General features: G+C 29.6%; 1 protein-coding gene across 7 annotated transcripts in view; it reads right to left on the bottom strand.

Moving 5' to 3' along the window:
- The window catches only part of LOC122714402 (zwei Ig domain protein zig-8-like), a 262,470-nt gene that overhangs the window by 115,111 nt on the left and 123,688 nt on the right, over positions 1–23,671 (bottom strand). For all 7 annotated transcript variants that reach the window (XM_043935707.1, XM_043935705.1, XM_043935708.1 and 4 more), the window contains one exon: positions 5,636–5,677. The gene's annotated coding sequence lies outside the window, so the exon portion shown is untranslated. The remainder of the gene's footprint in view (positions 1–5,635; positions 5,678–23,671) is intronic.

Below are 23,671 nucleotides of genomic sequence, written 5' to 3' on the forward strand. Positions count from 1 at the left end.
AAAAAAAAAAGAAAAAAGTAAAAAATTACCGGTTCAATTCAATTTCGATCGGTCAGGCGCGCACTTTTTCTCCTGGGTGGGTCGAGGGTCATTTTTCCGGCTCTTTTGTCGAGATTTCAGTCGACGAGGCTCGATTTTTGCCCCTGGCTTCTACCTTCCAGATTTTTACCATCGACACCACCATCGACTCTCCTCTTTTGTTCCACGCGCGCCTCTTCCCTCCCTTCTCCTCCCCCTTGTTTCCTTTTTTCTAAACTGTTCGACGAGCGAGAAAAAGACAAAAAAGGATTCTTGGTCGTATGGTGATTGGACTTTACCAGTGTACATACTCGCTGGACTCGAAATATCGCGCGTTAAACGATTTATCTTTCGAAGTCGAACGTGTTTAACGAGTTTTAACTCGGATACGAGACGATTCCGCGATTTTTACGGACGCGTTATTTTTGCACGTAGAGAAGGAGATTGTATTGCAAACCGTAAGCGTTTCCTGTTTCGAATCTACGATATTGGAAGATGAAATTTATTCGATCGAGTTTATCGGAACGCTTTTCATTGAATTGCGAATGTTACACCGGTTAACAAAATTTTCGATGCGTTTCGAATGGAATAATCGTGTATATTTTTTAAAAAAAAGACGTTGTTTATAAAAAAAAAAAATAATAATCGTATTTTTATGCGTTGTTATTATTTGTTATTGTCGGAATGTATATTATCGCGTCCGTTAAATAATTTTTATTTATCATTTTTACGATTGTTAATTAATTAATTTATAATTAATTATACAAGATTAATTAATTTATTAAATAGTATAATATTCTTACGAGGAGAGCAGAGAGCAACACGTCCGTACCGCTCCGTGTCCGGAACACGACTCCGTTAAATCGATATTTTGGATATGAATGACAACCGTTCGTTGTCATTTCTCGTGCCTCGATTCGTGCCATTCCGTATTGTATACAAATCTCGTAACGATATATATTTAATCGAGAAATGATTTATAATTTTGATTATATTTTTTATCTTTTTGATTTAACAATAAAATTAAATGGATATTATTAAAATAAATCGTAAATAAAATTATATTTCAAAAAAATTTATAATAAAATATAAGATAAATGTATTATTTTTTTCTTAATTTATATATAATTTTGAATTAATTTTTTAATTTATGTAGATTAAAAAAATTTTTTTTCTTTTATATTATCCTATAAATTATTTAAAAAAATCTACTTGTATCATATTGTTACAATTATAATAATAATTGTGCTAATAATAAAAATTGAAACAATTTTCATTGACCAGATTTATTAACAACATTTGGATTATTTATTCATCGTAATCATAGTTAAATATTTAAAAAATAGAGTTCTTAACGAAAGTCTATCTTTTAAATTTTCTCTCTTTTTAGATTTGATAGAAATTATTTTTTAAAAAATTATCATTTTGAGAAGTTTGTTTCAAAATTTAATATTCCTTTTGTTTTTTAAAATTATTTTCAATTAAATTGTACAATTTACGTTATTAAAAAATTTCTTTAAAAAACAACTTTTATAAAAAACAATTAATTTATTTATTTCCGAAAGAATACTAATATTCGAAAAAATTTTTTTTTTAATTTTATGCCAAAGATTTTATCGAGAATGAAAAATAAAAATTCAAATTAAACTTTCTTTTAAGTGGATGGTCGCCAATATTTTTAAGAATATGGATAAACGACCATGAAACTTTTAAGAAATGAAAAGAAGTGAAAAAAAAAATTGAAAAATTCGACGACTGAATGCACGCAAGATGTTTATTCACCGATAGTAAAGAAGTTCAACGTATGATGCCTTTTATTCTATCTATTTTTATGGTTTGAGGAATATGCAGCTAGGAATAAATGCTGTAAAATTTAAATAAACTTCTATATTTTTTATTACATCATTCAATAAATTTCAATAGCTTCTAGAATACAAATGTAATTTTTATGGCATCGATATTACAGTGTCATGCCATGAAGAATTTATTATATTAATATGATTCTTTTTTTTTTCTTTTTTAAAAAGAAATTTTGATTATATCAAAACATTTATTTCCTCATATATCACATTATATAACACATATTATGATATTATATTGCGAAAAATATTAAGTTATTTTGAAGCTTTTAAATAGCTTTTAAATAATATAATTTTCATGCACACTGGACATAAGAGCAAACAGGATTAATTATTCATCTCGAAGTATCAGTATATTTTATATTATAACTTAAAGTTTATAAACTTATTATATGAAAAACAAGGAAAAAACGCAGAATCATATTCACTATTTATGCTCTCCTTGCTTTTCACGCAATATCTTCAATCTTCACCTTACAATATTTTTAAAAATACCGATTTTTCGACATAAATAACTCAATACTTTCTTCCAATTAATGCATTTGCATAATGCAAAAAATAACATATAATAAAAAATTAAAATTAAAAACTTAATATCTTACATATCATAATATATACTTTTTATACCAAATATACTTTTCTGAAGAAACATTTTTTTCCATAATTCCTTCTTTCCTCAACAGATATTTCACTCTACCTATTTTTTTTAAATAAAATCATCTATATACATATATGATAATACTACATTTTCATTCGTTGTTATAATTAAACCTCGTCGCAGAACCATAACCTGATTCGTTTTCACATTCGTTCTCACCTTTACAATTCGAATACCAACTTTCTCCATTAGAATAAAAAAAAAAAAAAAAAAAAAAGAAAGAAAAAAGAAAAGAAAAAAAAACTCTCTACTCTGCTCCAATGGAACGAAGAAGGAACGGAACGAACTGGATAACGAGAGAATTGCATTACCGCAGATGCGGATGTACTGCACTTGATAAAACTCGCTCATAGGTTCCGTGTTGCGCTTGTTAATCGCCTTTTATTCCCGGTTGCGTTCGAAACGATCGCCTCCCCTTGCACTCGCACGCTTTTCGACGACTTTGAACCCGGGTAAACTGATACGCAGGAGGAGGAATCACTTTGAGTCAGAGTAACGAGAGATGGCGGTTTCCGCCTCTCTTTGAAACGCGATCGAAGCGAAGATATGCCGAGTCTAAAGTGTCTTTCCGTTTGGAACGAATGTTTCTTGGAGAAGGAGAGAGAGAGAGAGAGAGAGAGAGAGATCGAAGGGAATGTCTTTGATTAACATTGTTTCCTCGACAAATAGTTGTCTCACCCTTGATTCGAACGTGTGTGGTAAAAATTAATCTATATTCGCGTTGTGTTGATGTTTGAAACGATAAAAATGTGTATTAAAAGGATTTGATACTATATCTTGCATTAATGATAAATTAATATGAGTTATCAATCTTAATAAGTTTGTATTGATAATTGGAATCTGTTACTTGGAAAATTGTTAACAATAAAGGGATTTCTCTTTTATGGAAATAGAAGAATGTGAAAATTGATTAAAAGAGTAAAAGACTATAGAGGAAAAAATAAGATTACAAATGGAGAAATAATTTTGAAATACTTCAATAATTTCTCAATTTATCTTATTTTCCTGAACTTCAACAATTAGAGGTGTGCTTGGTAAATATTTAACAAGTTTTTTTAACTTGTTAAAATGGCTCAAACAAGGGAATTAACTTTATCGCCCTTTTAAGTTGGTTTAGTATCTTGTGGTACGGCTAACGTGATCAAAGACGATAACATCAAATAACTCTAAATAATTAGATAGATCCGTAAACATCTCTTCACCCACGCAATGTACACAGAGCCGAGCCTAAGGTGCCTGGTTACAGGATAGAAGCCACTTTAACTTTAGTCAAGCCGAATATGTCAACCTTGTTCAATTTTAATTTTGTTTCACAGTTAATTCAATTCCCCAGAGTTAACGTGTAAGTCAACTTTTGCTTAACAGTTCTAAAAATTGTCAATCTATCTACCTATGCAATTTCTCTTTTACGTTAAATTCATGTTTTTGAAACATATATTTTAATTGAAATAATAATTGTATTACAAAATATTAAATTTTTTACAATATCGATTCTTATTAATTGTTATTATTTATATATTAATTTATTTTCCAAATATGCGATCAGAAATTTTTGAACAATTATCCTTTGGAATTTTATTACAATTCATTAAGATATGAAAACTGTTTTCAATTAACGAATAACGATAATTGCAAAATTATATTTAAACGAAACATTTTACAAGAAACTTTAACCAGCAATTTTATCACGTACATCTTTCACAAGATGATGATAGTTATAATCTTTAAGGGCGTCACTCTGCAAACTTTAATTCGCTATCGTTATTACTTCTACAACTTTTAAAATGTTTCGTACAACCACGTTTTGCACCAATCTTTATAACTAGTTACCAAACTTTCCTTAAATCGAGAAACGTGTACCGATATTTCAGAAACTTGTAACTATCTCTCTCTTCCCCCCCATTTACATCCAATATTATTCGTTATATTAATCTCTCTGTTTATTCATAACAACTCGTGTACATGTTAATTACTCGCCGAGTTTGTTAATTTCTTTCCTCTTTTTCGTTATTAAAAATAACAAACGTCAGAGAAACAATCCAGTTAAATATATTTCTCATCCCCACCCTCCACCCCCTATAGTATAATTTCTCATTTTATCGTGTTTCGCCATTCGAAACAGTTCATTAAGATGAACTGATAAGCGTTTAATAAAGTTACACTGGAGACCTTTTATCATCTAACTCGATGCATACGTACGATTTGCATAATGAATAATAGGAACAAACTGGTAAGAAGAAGAAGAAGAAACTGAAAGATAAATTATAATAAATAACATGTACAACTGAGTGAAAAAAATATCGCCTCACTGCAACCTGCATATAACAACCTTGCTTGTTTATCTCTCGTTATATTAACTGTAATTACTGAAGGTATAATTGCGCCTAATTACTGTCGACGGTTAATTAGCATAAGTTCGCTCGTAGGATTCACGATATTTCTAACGCCATCAGCCTATAGTTGGAGGAAAACATTTATTCTCGAGTAAATTAGAGTCGTAGGTGTATAAATGCGACGAGTGATCAACAGCGTTGTAAAAGGAAAGTTCGTTTATAAGGAAAATTTATAACGAAAAGGAAGTAAACTCTGATATATTCTGGATATATAAATGGATATTCACGAACGAACTTGGAGGATGTTTGTAAGTTTTGTTACACTTTGGTTTTGCTATAAGTTCGAGAAAATTATGTTAATGTTAATCGAAAATTATAATAATGTTCCTAGAGTTGTTGATAAATTGTTGACTTGTGTTATTTATTCGAATTTGTAACGATGATGAAAAATTATTGGTTTGTATTACGTGTCTGGCAAAATTAAAATCGTTGATTTATACTTGTTTGAAATTTTTGTTTATGCACTATTAATATGATCAATAATCTCTACTACTTGTCTGAATAAACTAATACACTTAGTCTAATAAATATTCAAACTTGTACCTGAAGAAATAAAATTTAAATAAAGATATCATTTGCCAAAATTAAGCAATAGTATGTAATAATAAATCTACACATTTTGAATATTTTAATCATGTTCATTTGGATATTATTCATGGAAAAGAATAATTATATGTGAAAAAAAGATGTTTTAAGATAAAACTTACCACGAACACAAGATGCAATCCTCCACCGATGTTAGAGGTAACCTGAAACAAAGATAATTACTTGGTTAGTAAAATTTCCATACTTCATTGTTTCCTCAATGTTTTAAATTTTGTTAATTGCATTAAAAAATTTTTATGCACTTTTACATACATCCTGGAATGAACTAGATAGATAATTCTGACCTGAAAAGCTATGCAGCTCTCCATAGATTGTCATTAAATCCTACCATGGAGAACAAGGTTAGTCTAGTTTTTTATGCACAAGAGAACTGTGTATCTGTTTCGTTGGAAGGGTATTGTTTTAATATATGAATCTGCAAAACGAGTGCAGAATATATATCAGAAAAAAATAGGTTAGGTTAGATATGTTGGATCTATTTATCTTAATCATTTTCTCAATTATTTCTGTGATTAATTTTATATTATAAATGTTTGAAATATAAATAATTATAGATATACTTAAAAAATTGATCTTAATAGATCTTAAAGATCTTTATCTTAAGAATTTAAAATATAACGAAGCGAATATAATTTCTTCTAACATAACGTATTTTTAAAAAATATGTTGTTCACTTTTCATCAATTTAAAAAAAATTTATCCATATTGCTTCCTCTTAATTTCACTTACAATTCATTCCTATTTTTATCTACTTAGATTAAAATTAAATTAAAATTTTCTAACCTGAAAAGATTCTTTTGTAAAAATTTCTACAGAGATTAATAAAAATATAAAGTACCAACAAAATTGTAAATAAATTTATACCCTCTCTACATACATATATCTAAATGCGTGATCTCGGTATTTATTTTTCCCAGAAAGCATTGATGCAGCGCGGGACATTTGAATTTCATGCAAAATGTGAAAGCAGAGCAAAGATACAGATATCATAAACACCGGCACGGATGAATCTTTCGCGATCAACGTGACGGAAATCGTTAAAAACCAAGACAGAGAAAATCCGGGGATAAAAGAAAAGTGGATCGAAGGGAGGGATCGTTCGATTCTTGGAAAGTCGTTTAGCAAATACACTTTCGAGCTTTACTTTGCCCTCGATCGAGCAACTCCCTCCTCTCGCCGGATTGCGAGATGAGGATGGAAGAGCGATCGAACCGGACTGGCCACTTTGCTCAACGAATTTTCCACCGTGAGTCGAGTAGTCGTTTCTCATTGTCCGTGCACGCAACTTCGAAGCCACGTTACATTTCCTACATTTACCATTACATCCCTGCAATACCATCAGACCGATAAGGGAAAAGTTTATTTAGTTGGATTTCGTGGTTTTTCGATTTTTCGAGATTACATTGAGTTGCATTCTAGAAGAACGAGTTGTTACTCTACAATGTATTCGAGCGATTTAAAAATAATTTGTTTCAAATAATGGCTATTTGTTTTTCGACAAGTGAAGTGTGATATTGGGATCAAAGAAATTCAAAAATTGTTTATTGAGTACTAAAATATTAGTACTAAATAACTCGATTATTCGAATTGCTTTAATTAACGAGGTAGAAAACATGATTTGAATTAAATTAGGTATCGAATATTAATTGAAATAATTTATTTCTAAATTATTATTTAAAATAAATTTCTAATTAAAATTCCAGATTTAATTAGCATGAATACTATTACTTTTATAAATTGTAAACGATTTCTCTCTAAATAATTTTAGTTATTGTAAAAATTGAAATCGAATATTGAAGTTTAATTCAGTCGAAGCAATAGTATTGTTTTTTTAGTGAATTATAAATAATTTATTAATCCTATTGCTATTTTAAATATGATGATCATGATGAATTTCAAAGCTTCCTTAAATCCTTCATTAAACTATAAAAATATATAAAGTAAAATTATTTATTCCAAAAGTTTCTCCTTTCAAGATAAACTTATTCCCCAATATTTCCTAATTATTAGAAAATCTTTCTCGTACAGAAAGAAAAGACGCAGAACAATCTTATTAGAACGTCGATCCATCCTTTTAAAATTCTTATTTAAAATTCCATACCCTCGTTCCTCCACAATTACTTCTTCTCCCTCTTTATTTTCACACCTAGTATTTCTCATTTAAATGATAAACAGCGCTACGCGGTTTTAAACGAACGCGCATAAATAATGCAAAGGTTTCTGGGATTCTGGAATACCGAGAACACGCAAAAAAGGAAGAGGCAGAGAGAAAAAAAAAAATGAAAAAAAAAAAGGAGAGGGGAAAAAAATCCGGGGATCATAATGCACGTGTACGATATATCGCAGAAATTCTGAATCTGCGACACGCGTGTGTGAATCCACCTTGCGGTACGTGCCTAACGAAATCCCTATCGTACTTGTTCGAATCAATGCACGGTACAGAAATTGTTCCCGTTCTATTCAGTCAAGGAAACTTGGATGAGAAAGCGGGAGTAACTTCATTTTTGTTTCAATCGAGATCGCGTACACACTTGTGTGATACCATTAAAATAACGAAATACGAAATTTTTTATTTGGATTTTATTTTAATCATGTTAGATTTTTTTTTAAATGAAAATTTACGTCTGATCGCGACTTTTTTTTTTTGAGAAAAATGTTACAAGAATTGTTACAAGAATTATTATATTTGGAAATCTCACATTGTGATCGAATTTAGGATTGTTTTTTTAATTTAAAAATCAATTATTTTATAAAATCATTTGAATTGAATAAATGGATTAACGTATTGCGTTATAATAATGGAAGAATTTTTGTGAGAGGTATGTAGTTAATATTAAAGTGTAATATTTATTTTTAACTGTCCGTGATGAGTTTCAATTCTTGTTACGAATATAAATGAAAGCTCGTTTAGTACAACCAAGGCTTCATTTATCATTCTCTTCTCTCATTCATTTTGCATTCATTGGATTAAATGTAATTCTCTGGAATAAGAAAAAGCGATTATGATTCGAGAAGATATTTCTTCACATGCTGGATATTTGAAATGAAATAGCTACAAAGTATAGCTATATTTCAATATAATGTTAAAATAAGAAGGAAAAATAAAAAATATTTTGTTAATTATTAAAAATTGAAAATCTAACAAAATATAATATGTTTTATATACTTTCTCAATAACCAAAATTTTTTCTAGTAATATTGTACATGATTCTAATATTTATATTTAACTTAAACATCATTTAATTGCTTCTATCATTAATTTTTTTAAAAATTAAATGTATATATATTTATATTCACTAACTTAATTTTTTACTAATGTGAAATTTTTCTTAAAAAAATTTTAATATTGCAATTTATTGATATTGCAATACTAACATCAATGTATATTAAGACTATAATATGTAAACTGCAAATATAACTATATTATCAAATAACCTGCCTTAATGTCTTAATTAAGAACAAGCTCCCCTATCTCAGCCTTTGCTATCTCTGGAGTGCTCAAACTAAATGCAATTCAGTAGTCGAGGTCAGCGAGAACTGAGATTCTCATGTACATCTAACTCAAAACGCATTAATCATAGCTTTAACGATATCCTCAGTATCCTTGGGGTAAAATAAAATGTATAATAAATTTTCAAAATAATATATTTTCATAAAAAAAAATAAAAATATCCTTTCAATCAATAAATTCTAAAATTATAAAAACCAAAAGTTTAAAATTAAAAATCATATCATAGAAGATATATTAAAATTTACATTGCAACATGTTTTAATCTTATTATTTCATAATCTTCTGAACTTATCCTAGAAGTTATTAACAATATACATTAATCATTATTTTTGTTAATAATGAACTACAACTTTTTAACTCTATAAATTAGAAAATACTTTTTTCTTCGAATAAAAGATGTATGTTTCGAATAAAAGGTATGAATTTATCATGTTGATCAATAAATTGCTTGAAAAAAAAAGAAATTAATCTAAGCTTAACCTGATCTATCGATTCTAAACCTCGTCAACAAAAAATTACGACTTTCCTTTTGAAATAATCCTCTTATGAAATTCTTTTATTTCTCGCAGATAGTCAGAGAGAGAAAGATCTTTAATCTCTGTCTCACATTCCTGGAGAAATACTTCACATTTCCTACGTTCCAACACGTGTCGATTGTTCAGATAAAGTTCTCTTCATCACATTAGTGTCATCTTTATATAGCAAAGAATATCGTAGTATTTGAAATATCGTATATCATAATGACATTATTAGATTAATCTTTGTATGTTTTTTTTTTCTTTTTTTTAGACGATTGAAATATTGGAGATACGTTAAATTGATATATTAAATCTACTTTTAAATTCAAAATTAATATACGAATCTACTAATGTGATGAAATGATAATATAATTAAATTTTTTCAATCAGTTTCCAAATGGAAGATATGATTAACAATTTGTATCCAAGATTAACAAATAAGTTGCACTATTGAATCTAATAACATCAATCGATTAAAATAGATTAAATTTTGGAGTCGAAAGAATTTATTGATCCACGTTTCTAAAAGTAAATCTAAAGATGTAGATCTTGATAATCGATTATATCATTATACGATCTGAGGCGATAGCCTCTTTCAAAAGTATCATTCTAGCTATTAAGTCCAAGAAGAATGCAAGAAAAATCCCTGTGATTGCAAGCTTAAGTTACAATCGTGAGCAGAATTACGTCCTAGGCTTGACCATTTCGTTCCTTTGATCACTAATGGAAACGATCTTTTCATTTCCTCGTAGAAATTACCACAATTACGTGAATCTATCTCCATCTTTGGCTGATATGAATACAAATTTAACCTGAAATAAAACAAAAATGCTTTGTTTCATATCTACCACCAAAGAAAAAGATTTTCAGAATTCATTTCTTATAAAACTAACTGTGTTAAAATGTTTATTGTCTGATCATAATGTAAATATATTATTTATTTGACAATTAGTGATCATACACATTTGACTAATTGATACTCTTCTGCAGAACAAATAATTAGTCTACATTATGACAGATCAATTCTTGATCTTTGCTACTTTATATTTCTAAATCAAATTATTCTCTGTGACTGTTTTTCTCCACTTATTTAACGATTGATTTTTCAAATTTCCTATAAAAAAATAAACAAAGTAATTCGCTTCATTGATTAAAGGATTTCCAAAAGATCTGCCTGAACTCTTGAATACTCCCTTTATGCAATCCTGTCAACGGAATTATCTCCATCCACGGAACAGAATTCCAGCAGAATTTCAAAGTAAATCGAAGAGTGGGTTATCTTCCCTGTTCGCAAAATTCCCTTTGTCGGTATTTTCCACGCATCTTGCGTTGTGATTAAATTATTCGAACATGGCTGCGGTATGGATCGATGAATGGGCTTCAATTTTCCACCCTCGCGAAATTTGTTCGTGTGCGCGTCGATGAAAAATAGTCGTGTAACAGGGCAGGGAACCGGTTGACAAATGCAATGGCAAGAGTATCGATCGATCGTTGATCATTGAACGATACCCACCCCGTTAAAATCAAACACGCGAGGGCACGTTTGCTTGATACGGGGATATGATTGTAAATTAAACGCAATTATCGTCTATATCTGTTGGCGAATTTTTGATTCATTTCACGCGATGTGTGACAATTATCGACACGCGACCGCCATTTGCGCCCCACCTTTATGATTTAACGAGAATACGGGAGAATAGATTGTTAATCATCGATTCTTATCTCGAAAGCGTGCCCCGATTATTACATCTTTTGAAACGAATAATCTCTTACCCGAACATTTTCGCATAATTTTCGCCTTCATAAAACGGTGTTAATCGTCTCGCTATATATTTTGTTCGTTAATAGTGATCAGTTTGGTAAACGAGAGAGCGACAAACATTGTTTATCGTGTTTATCGCGTTTTAACAAATATTGATTATTATGGAATAGGCGAAGGTTTGCGGGCCATCGACGACATTTATTTACGATTAAAGCTCGTTGATAATTATGCAAACTCGTTAACTCTAATGATCAATATTCTGCCAACATGATGGCCTTTACGAAATATGATTTGTGCGACTTGGTAATTTTAAATTACGTACGAATTAGATCATTCGATAAAATCTTTACAAATAGAATTTTTTTTCATCTTATAATAACGAATATTGCAATTTTCTCGCTTTGATTTAAAAAATTAAGGATTAATAAATAGATTCTGTATCGGCACAGAAATATAATAATATAAATGCAAAATGTATATGGAATTTGAATTATGTATTAAAGAGGGTTATAAAAAAATGTATCTTGTTATTTAAGAAGAAAAGAAAACAAGGAAAAGAAGAGGATACAATTTTCTTCATGGAGAATAGTTTCTCAAATTGAAATATCTAACTCTATCTAACCTATCTATAAAAATCAAACAATATTTGAAATATAGGTTTCTATCTCGTCAGGTATAAAAAATGAATCTCAGTGAATATTAAAAGCTTCACGAAACGGGAATCGTCTAACTTTCCATGGAAATTTTATTAGCAGCATCATAGAATTAAACAGCCGTGCTGTTATTTCTACGCTGAATCGCGGAAGATCGGAAGAACGACGTCAATTTCCGCCGGAACTAAATTCCATATCGGTGAGCAACGCCGATGAATTGTGATCGGACATTAAGATTTTTTGCAGAGATTGAGGGAAAATTTCATAACGTATATGAATTATAAGTAAGGTAAATCGAGCAATGCGATGAATTTTTCTTTGAATACATGATTTAGAGTTTATATTTTAAACATTTTTGTTTCGCAATTATCTACGATTACCTATTATGCTATTAAAATTATAGATTTAAAAAATGATGCGATATGGACTTAAAAAAAATCGTAAAAATTTTAATATTCAAATATTCTCTAATGTAAAATTTAATTTTTATTTTATTTTTATGTTTAATTAAAAAAATTAATACGGAAAATTATCCTACGTTTCAATATTAAGATTTGTGAGAAAATAATATTTTAATTACCGAAACTTTATTTATTTACTGATTTATTTACGTCACCTTTCAAAATGTAATAAAATATTTATATTCTCTTTAAAAATCGAAAAACACAAATCTACTAAAAATAAAAATTGAAACTAATTTACAAGTTACAGATGATCGTCTAATTCTATCTTCTCCTCATCAACCAAACTTAAATAACTTGTAACTTAACAAATAATTTTTGCATATCAATTCTAGTACATATTCCTATCTCTAAAATTCCCATTTCTCTCAAATCGATAAAAGATATTTTCATATTTTGTAATAAAGAAATAAACATTACCCACGTATCAAAAAAATATTTTGTCCCCCATATCGACGTTCCCCTGTATCAATGAAATTTTCCAACTCCTAAAATGGCGATCAGTACCGGTGCCCGTTGGCTCAACTAATTCGGCCATGTAAATACAATATTGGCTGATCACCTCGCAACCCCCTCGGGATTCGTTCGAACCGTTACACGATTCGACCCATTTTCCATCCCCCTGTTCTTCGACCAATCCTTTCCACCGATAATGTTGCATCGAGGAATATCGCCATCGGAACGTTGTATCGGTTTACTTTAATGTCCCTGGACATTGGATGGATTTTCCATTGTCCACCACGGTTAATTGGTTCTTGCTTCTTTTTCCTTCTTTTCTAAAAGAAAACACATAGTTGACAAGGGATAAAGTTATCGATATTCTATCGTAGCCGTTATCGTAGAACGTCGAAATATTGATGAATCCACGTGGAGAAGAATAAATGGGAAATGTAGAGTAGCACGAGACTTCATTTTCGAAAAATCGATGTTTCAAATTTCATCCACTGGATATGTATATATATATATATATAATACGTTGGCTGATACATTTCACTATTTCGTAGACTAGTTTCCTGTAGACTAGTCTGTATTTATGAACGCTAGCAATTTCGACGAGCTCAGTTATCTGGCAGAAAAAACGAGGAGTTCCGATATTGTATCCAACAAGTTTTAGAATAGTAAAGGAAATTTTTTTTCACCGAAAAGTAAATATTTTTAATTTCGTCCAATTTTTAAAGCAAGCAGGGAACAATTTTTTAAAGAAAATATTTTTATTTCATTCGATTTTTAGAATAGTAAAGTATAATTTTCTTTTTTTTTCGTAAAAATTTTATCGTTCGCTTTTAACTATTATAATATAATAGCAAAAATTTAATGCAATAAATTTGAAACGTTAGTTATAAATGTAAAATTGTATTTTGGGAAAAAATTTCTATTTATTTGAAAATAATGTTTTGAAAAAAAAAGAAATGAAGTGAAGAATGTTATTCACGGAATTTCGAAATATTTTTTACTAGACGATTTTCGAATTTATTATTAATTCAACGATATTTTATAATATATTGTTATATAAATTTCAATACGTACGATACGGATTGTAATTATAATTGTAAGAAAAGGAAATATGTGAATTTTTATAAAATAATTTTGTATTAATCAATTAAATTGTTTTCTATTCTACATACTCTAATACCTATATATAATTCTTTTTCGTTTTCTTCCACGATTATTGCATCCTTTGAAATTGTATATTTTTGTATATTTTTCAAAAATTGTTTCCTTCATTGCAGCACTTTAAACTTTATCATAAGCTACATTGTACATGTACCCATTCCACTTAAAACAGTCGCTTTAAGCTTCCACTCACCACGCACTAACCACTCTTGAGCATACACTCTACACACGTGCAAACTTATAATAGTTGTGTAGCTATTTTACGAGCGTACCGTGTATTCCTGATATCCTATGATTTCGAAGTCGAAACTTAACTACGAAATATATTTTTGTGAATATTATATTAATAATTTTTTACTTATTAAAATTATTATATCAAATAAACCTGTAACGATCTTAATTTATTATATAATTACCTGAAATAACAATACGTTAATTAGCTGTAAAATTTTAATTTGTAAACAGCGTATCAATACTATTACGCACATATTTAGAATTACGATATGTAGGGACACGATTTTGAATATCTTAAACTAAATAATATAAATAATAATCTCTGAAACTAATAAATTAACTTTAAAATTTATCAGCTAACAATTTGATAAAAAGTACATCTTCCCACAATTTCAATTACATCATTCAACAGCATAACAATATAATACGAACAATGGCAAATATTTTATCTTCCATTCGTTAGATGGAAGCCCTTCCATAATTCGATTCAAGTGATATTGGCATTATCTCAAGAAACGACAACAGACAGGCACAAACCTAATTTCTTCACGCTGTGAAGAGAACGCCCTCGGCTTCCCACGTAATGAAAATTTGCATGGACAAATTGTACCCCCTCTTCTTCGAGATTAAGAAGCATAAACAGCGACGCTTCTTAAAAAAGCTCGAACGTAAAAAACACCCGGGGATGGGGAACGTCGTCAATATTTCCCTATCGACAAAAATATTAAACGGTATTATTTTCTCGATCGACGAACATGCTTCTGAGAAATCTATTCTCTATTCTTTAACGTCACACGCGATCAAACGGGAACACGATTTTTTATTTTTTAGAAAAAGTACACGATAGAATACGCGATAGAATACGAACCGTGTAGACGAGGCTAATGTCGACGACGCCATAGCTCGGCAATGACTGAGAATATAAGGACCTTGTCCCGACATTTCATACACTCTTTGTTTATAGCTCCTCGTTTTTGTATTGTGTAGAACCGTCGCTGCTTGGAGAATCGTCTGTGGAGAGTGTTATCGTGGAAAGTTTTTGCGCGTTATCCGATCGAATTCTCGCATCCGTGTTATTTACTTTATTCGTCCCAATTCGATCGAAATATTTTCTTTCGTAGAATTATTTTCGTATTCGTTGTATCTATATTTATTTATTACTTTATTATTATACGCGAGAATGAAATATGATCGTTTCAGATAACTCGTAAATTGCGCGTTAAAAATTTGTGTCGCATAAGTATTGTTGTACGCCCTGATTTTGGCCTTTTTTTTACTAGCGAATGTAAAAAGAACGTAGGAAGAACGATTAAGCTTATTATATATTTAACTGTAATGATATAGAGGGAAATAGCTTGCAACATTTTGTTAGAGTATATCAATCTTAAGTGTACTCGTTTCTAATTAGATTCTTATCTCAGAAAAATGATGGTAATTTCACTATTCTTATAAAAATTAACCTCGAAAAGTTTAATTAACTTCGCGTATGTTTTATGTGAAAAAATATCGATTAAAACTTATTCTTCAAATTATAAGCAATTTAGACGAAGCGAGACGAATTTTTTAATACCCTGTTTTCTTCTAATTCCACGTTAAATCGTTGATATGAGCTTTTAACGAAGAAACAGATATCCAAGCGTTTTTTCCAATCCTTTCAACAACGAAAGGATAAAGCGTGGTGAACGGTCAATTATGATAATGAAAGTTTTATAATGTCACGTTGATATCATAAATTTTTGACTTGTGAATATGATGAATATTTGCCACAGTATTAATATCCATCCCTTCCCTGGGAAACGCGACATTTATCAGATTTTCCCCGCAAATGGACCAATTACACTTGTTGTCACAATCGAAATTTGATTCGGATAAACTCGCGGCACCTGTTTCAATCTGATAGTTAACCCCTATCATTGGCGCAACTAATTTGACCATGTGAATAGGATATTGGTTTCGCGTCCACAGGGGTGCCGTAAACTTATCCAAACGATGCAATCCATTTCTAACTTTCTCCTTCGTTCGTTAAATCGTCTCTTAGGTGGATTATTCTGGCTTAATATCATTAAAAAAGAATTTTGATTTATGAATATCGTGATTGAATCCAATGAAACTTTGTATTGTATATTTGATTCTTATATCCTAAAAACAAATGAAATTTTTGAGTGTGCAGAATCATTTTTTTTAAAAGAATTATTATTATTTGTTTTTCTCATTATTCTGAAAATTTTGTATTCGAATATTGTTCTTATTTTAGCAAACGAATAGAAGTAAAGAAAAGAAAGAAATCGAAAATCGATCATTCAGATTATCACAATATAATGTTTGAGAAATAATTAAAAGATTGTTTCAAACAATACTAGGAGAAATGAAATGAAATATGATATAAGGAAATATAATATGGAAAAAGATAAAATTAATTGATAATTCTAGAAAGATTTAAAAAATGAAATGAGACTGATTGAAATAATAAATCTCTTAAATGCAATTACAATTTTCATAAGTTAATTTTTTTTAAAACAAGAATAAAAAGTACTTACTTACGCGTAATAAAATTAAAATAATAATACAACAAAAATTCATTTCTCCACACAATTTCCAATTTATATATCCAACTGATCATCTTGATAGATAACCATCTTCTTATTGCTTCTCAACTGCACAAGAATAATTCGAGTGTAAAACAAGGGAGGGAAAAGAACGGAAGGAAAACTAGAAAATAAACGTTGGGATCCGGGTCGAAGTTACAAAGTCTGTGAGCCGTGAGGCGTTCAAAGGAAGCACATAAATCCAAAGACACAAATGACTCGTTCTCAAGTGATCTTATTTTCCCTGTTCGGCCCCATTCTTTTTTCCTCCTTGGCGTGGCGAGCCAAGGAATAAAATTTCTTTTCTTTCGACATTTTTCCTGCAAAACGAAACAAAAATCCTCGATTTTTCCAACGCGTAAACACGCGGATGGATCCCTGAATCTCAACCTAGACGATATTCCGTGGTGTATTTCAAGATTAAGAGCTTTCATCTCGATAAAGAGGGAGGGGTAAAGATTGTTGAGGAAAAGAGGAGCTGGCGCAGAGGAGAGACCGCGAAGAATAGATGTAAGCGTTGCAGAGGGTTTTAAGGGGCCAGCCAAGTGGGGACTGCAACGAGGGAGCTTCGAGAGGGACTTATCTTTCTTGGTGTTTGAACTCGGGAAGGGCAAGTAGCTTAGAAGATTTAAAGATCCCTTGGTAGTGAAAAATTCACGGAAACGTCGAACTTTGTGCTGGAAGTTTTTCAATTGTTATGCAATACCGAGGGTATTTTGTAAATGTTGAAGAAAGTTTCTTTTAAATGAAATTATTAATCGAAAATGTTGTTATAGAGTCAATTTCTTGCTAGTTCTTTAATTTTCTTTAATTATTAATCTTCTTTTTCACTTCATTTTCTGCCATTTAAATTCTTATGCTTATCCATCCTAGTTTTAATCTATTTCATACCAACAATGTCTGGTAAAATAACTATCCAACACAACTTTCAAAATTATTCTCTGTATAACAATGAAATATTAAGAAGTTTTTTATTATTCTATTTTTCAACTTTGAAATAGAGAATCGTAAGTATATATCACATTTTGAAATTATTAAAAAGAAGCATATTTAATAAAACTTTATAAGAAATGCATCATTGAATAATATTCATCTTCAGTGATACATAAACTAGATAATAAATAATAAGTGTTACTAAATTTTAACAGTAATTCAAGCAACGATATTTGTATTTTTTACTAAAATCCTGAATTTTTATCTTCATCAAAATAATAGATAAAAATCTAGAAAATCTCATTAAACTTCTTAAACAAATTTTCATTGATTCAGATTTCTCTTAATTTTTGATTCAGAGGAGTATAATAGATTAATTTTTATCGAAATGGAAGAGAAAAGTACGAAACACGGTCGTGTATAAAAGAATATAATAGCTTACACGAACTCGAAGATCCCTTCACTCGTGAAGAGCTTGTTTTAAAGAAGCTTTCAGCTTTATTAATACTGGCGCTAATTTTCACCAGCCCTCTCTCTGTCTCTTTTATAGTTATCCATCGCCTTTCAACAGCCTCTGGCACACTCGACATCCCACTGTCTTACGTTGCGAGAAAACTGTTCCCTTTTTCGTCGATGCTCAGTTTTTTTCGTTTTCTCGTTTGAATTAGGTCGACTATAAAAATGTTTCCATTTTACTTTATCATAAAACGTACAGAGGTGCAATTATCAATCACAGATATTCTCGCTGATTGCGTGTCAATGTCTCATTAACTTATTACTTATTGTATTTATTTGAATGTATTTATTGGACACGAATAATTAAATTTTTTTTCTTTTGGATTAAATATGAATTTTAACAAATATATATATAAATGTGATGCGTGGTAACCATAAAATTGATTTTTCAAAATTCATTAATACGAATAGAATATATGTATTTTATCATATCATTTTAATAAAATAAAATAATTCATTATTTTATTCGATAATTTCATATTTTGAATGGAAAAATATGTTTAAGAATATAAAACTTATACTTTCAAAATTTTTCTACAATATTATTATCTTCGAATTACTTTAATAATTACATGTACCAGAGAGAATTTCGATTTACCACACTTCATAAAAATACTTCCATTTATATACTTGATCAATAGCGATGAAATAAAATCTAACATGTTAAATCCTGCATCATCGTTTTCAGTTAGCATTTAAAAAGAAGTTAAGATGCAATTTGCCAGCGAATGAGAAGGGTAGATTCGTTTAATTCCCTTTTAAATTTTATACCTTCTCGTCGTATCCCTTCCTCATTTAAGAGACACGTTGATTTTCGTAACGCGAAATAACGCGTTTTACGCGACCTGGTTAATTGAGCGCAAAAGAGCACAATGGCAAACGAAATCACATTCAAGATATCAATGTAATGTTAAAATAAAGAGAGTAGAGTTTTCTCGATATTTTAATTACCTTTCTCTCTCTTTCTCTCTCTCTCTCTCTTTCTCCCTCTCTCTTCCATCCAAGAGGACAAATGGTGCAGAAATAAAAATATAAGAATAAAAGATATAAAAGGGAACCGAAGAGCTTTGATGAAAAGATCGTTGACTCGAAAATTTTCATCAGTCCTTTTGTTCACGAAACAACGTTGTAACAGAAACGCGAAACAATGTTGTAAGATTGAAAAATTATCGGCTTGCTATTTTTTGGTCATAGAAGAATTTGAATAAAATTTCATTTTTTAAAAAAGGAGATTATAATAATAAAATTTATAGGGATTTTGTTAAGTTGGATCAAGTAAGATTATGATTATCTTTTTTTAAGAAGTTAAAAGTTGATAAAAATTTAAAAAAAAAAGATTATAAAAAGAAATAAATTTGTTAGAAGTTAGATTAGAAGTTATCTTCTTTTTTATTTGCTACTCTTGCAAGTGGATGAGAAATATTATTCTCTCTTTGTAAATTTCGAAGGAAGAAACGGAAGTAAAGATAATATTAAAGTACTAGAAGTTTTGCAAACCATCTTGGGAAAGTATAATTTCAGCAAGAACGATTATAGTTGTCTAAGTGTTTGTCCATGAAACTTTTTAATATTATCGTGTGAAAATATATATTTTTTTTATTGAATTTCATCCTTATCGGATCAAATATTTGTTTCATAATTTCAATTTTAAATAGTTTTCATTAATATGAATAAAGTGTTACGAAATTAATAAAATGTCAAATATTTATTATAAAATTTTAATTCTAAAACTTTGCAAAACAAAAATTCAAAAGAATATATTGAAAGAATATATATATATTGAAAGAAAGATATATCATCTCTCGTTTTCAATTCCTTTTCTAAAGATATCTAAGAAAGAAGAACTTTAAAACTTTATATAATATATTAATATTATTAATTAAAGAAAATGAAAATAATAATAATATTATTGTTATTATTATTATTATTATATAAATTTATATTATATTTTCATTTCAGACTCAAGTATAATTATCCGAAACACTTCGAAGAATGTGAATTCCAACTCCGTCCAACAAACCATGATTTCACACTAAAGTCAAGTCATCCGAAACTATCTCCCTATATAGTAACATAGTTTACATTCGGTTAGCCAGGTGGCGCCAGTGCACAGCGTCATATAGGAGCAGATATTTCCACCCGAACGTAAAAGTGTCCAGTTTTGGGCATTCCTTATTTTTTACGAGCATACCTTCATCCCGTGACGATCACACGGGAAGCAACACCGAGAAATTGAAGCCATCTTCACGAGCAACGTGATCGTGGCTGCGGATACAAGCGCTCTGCGGATATCGCGATGAAACTCGATCGAAAAGCGTTCGAGCGTACCAGATACCGATCACGATACAGGAGAAAAAGTGTCAGAGAAGACGGAGAAAGGGGAAGAGATAAAATTGCTGAGGGAAAGGAGAAAAAAAAATCAGCTATAAAAATGGCGAGCAACGGTGTCTCTTAACCGTGAGTATCGCTATTTATCTCGAAGCATCTATGGTCGATATTATGAGAGCATGCATCGCGATCGATGGTTTGGAAAATCAATTTTGAAGCATGGTATGGTTAATGGTTTGTTTCGCGTGTGAAACATTGAGACAAAGTGGACGATGACGCGTGATAATATGTGAAATGATAAATTGGACAGAGAAGATTAGCAGACACGTGTTAGGAATAAGAGAAGTTTAAATTATAATGTTGATTAAATTTTTTTGTTATAACACTGAAATATTATAGTTTGATTTTAATTTAGATGTTTAATGTTTAAATAAATTATCAAAAAATCTTAAAGGATAAAATAATTCTTAAAGAAAATCTACAATAATCAAAGTGAAAATTAAATTATTCCATTAGAAGAGGAATAATTTTATAATCTATTCACTAAAAATTTTGTTATCTTTTAATATCTCTTTTCCCACGTATTTCCCTTAATTCTATTTCTATTAATAATTACACATGATTATACATCAAAAAGTACCAAAGCAAAGTGAACAGGTTATCTTTTAAATCTTAAAGTTTATTTAACGTTTGTTTCAAGCTTGGTAAAGATAAGTTTTAGTTGTAACGATTACACTTACACTTCAGAATATGTAACCGAGCAAAAGACTCGCCATGCGCAAGTTGACTTTTGCTATGCTTTCAAAGTGTCTACTTTTTACAACCAGTGGTAACGTGCACCGTTAAAACGTAATGCTGTACACAGCTTGCCCTTTTCGTTGGTCAAGTTACGTAACAACGGAAACGTGCCTTTACATCTGATCACGATCTACTTTTCCGATCATAATTTCTGCTTACGGCTTAAACTCTATCGAAATATTCTTTACTCCGTCTCAAGAATACCTTTGATACTTTTTCAAGGGATTAAATGAAATGGTTTGTGTTTGCGTGAGATATTTGTGTTTTATATTATTATCTCGCATAGATTATTTGAGAATATAATATTGAACACTGGTTTTATTACGAAGTTTATTTTAAATATTTATTGGTGATAAATTGGAAGTTGAAAAAAGTCAAATGGAATATTCGTTTCGTGTATCGTTCGATGATCTTGCTAATGTGATACATTATTTATTATTAATTATTATTTAATCGTTATTCATTGCTGCATTAACCAATTTAATTCACGTTTTCAACCGAGAGATCTCGCTAATTCAAATAAATTTTCTTAATTAATCAATTATCGACGATTAATAAAATTCGTAATATTTTTTTTTTCAGCTCAAAGTTTCGAAATTCCAAGTATTACTTGAAATGCTAAAATATTATACAAAAAAAAAAGAAATATAATAAAATATTTTTAAATGACTTGGAAATAAAAAATTATTAGCGTGAGGAATTTAACCGTGCAGTACGAGTTGAATTTTTTCAATTACATAAATTGAATGTAATAAATTTTTTGCAGCTACAGATTATGTTTAATCTCTCGTATAAAAATTTCTCGTGTTCGATACCGTTGTTAAGTATGCCATGAATTCTGACCGACACGGACGCGATTCTGCAAATTGCACGCAATATAGATTGGACAACGTGGCTAATGGTTTTAACCCCGGACAAACATTTACGGAAAGAGGTTAACAGAGGGATTAAGGGACACAAATTATAAAAATCAGAATGAATTGCTTCAAGTCGCACGATATAAATGTTACTACCTGTTATATAATCCCGGATGAAAGGATACAACGATAAAATGTTTGCAAGAGCATTGTGTTTATTATATGTTCAGATTATTTCATTATTATTACGCTCGAAAAAATTGAATTGAAGAAACTTTATGTGTGATGATAAATATCGAATTACGAAAATTCGTTTGTATTGTTTGTAACAGGTTTATTAAAACTAGCTAAACATTTAAGAAAAAATCGGATTATTTTTTTTTAATTTAATTCATTTCGCTTAATGATTTAAGTTTCACGATTTATTTTATTATTCAGTTTTAACCTATAAATTTAATAAATAAGGAATTTTACACGAAATTAGTGTAATTCAAAATATCATAATTGATAAATTATTAGATATTCGAAGATAATAGAAAAGATAAAAGAAACATATCATTCCAAATATTTAAACAGCATCCCTTTTCTAAAAATACAATAAACTTCTGGAAGACTGTGCAAATCCATATAAAGTTAGAACTCTACAAACTCTTGAAAACAAATTGCATTGGTTCTGTCATCGAATGTGATGTCGTTTGAAGTGATATCCAAATCTCCGTATTCGATTCCATTCTCGTCGAAAGTACAAAGGTTACAGGTTTCAATCGTGTATTTGGTCCAGTCGAGAGAGAGAAAAAGAGAGAGAGAAAGAGAGAAAGTATTTTGTATTTTTCAGTTTCCATCGATATTTATAGTTCGACGATACATCTATAAATATCGGTCTAATACACGGATACATAGGTTTTATGAAAGATCGTCTCTTGGCTATGGAACAATGGTTAAAATTTATATCTCAGTAGTTACCGAAATGGAGTTACGTTTTAACGAATATTAAAGATGAATCAGACATTTTATTGAATCGAATTGAATTTTTTTATTATTATTTTCGATACAAAGAGAATTCCTATAAGTTTTCGTGCTACTGGTTTGTGAAATTTTTGAATAAGTGAGTTTTATAATTTATAAAATTCAAGGTATTTCAACAATTCGAGCGTATTGGAATTTTTATACAGCTAATACGAATTTTTAAATAACAAATTCTATTATTCTTCTAAATAATTATACAAATATTAATTTCAATTTATAAACTGATATAAAAATTTAAAGTACCTATACTACCATTTACTCGTAACGAATATTGAATTTTCTAAATAAAAACAAATAATGAAATATCATCCAGAAAGAAAAATTTTAAACTCGACTTAAAC

Source organism: Apis laboriosa, unplaced genomic scaffold, assembly GCF_014066325.1.
Source record: "Apis laboriosa isolate Shangri-la unplaced genomic scaffold, ASM1406632v1 scaffold2_cov157, whole genome shotgun sequence".
NCBI classification, from domain to species: domain Eukaryota; kingdom Metazoa; phylum Arthropoda; class Insecta; order Hymenoptera; family Apidae; genus Apis; species Apis laboriosa.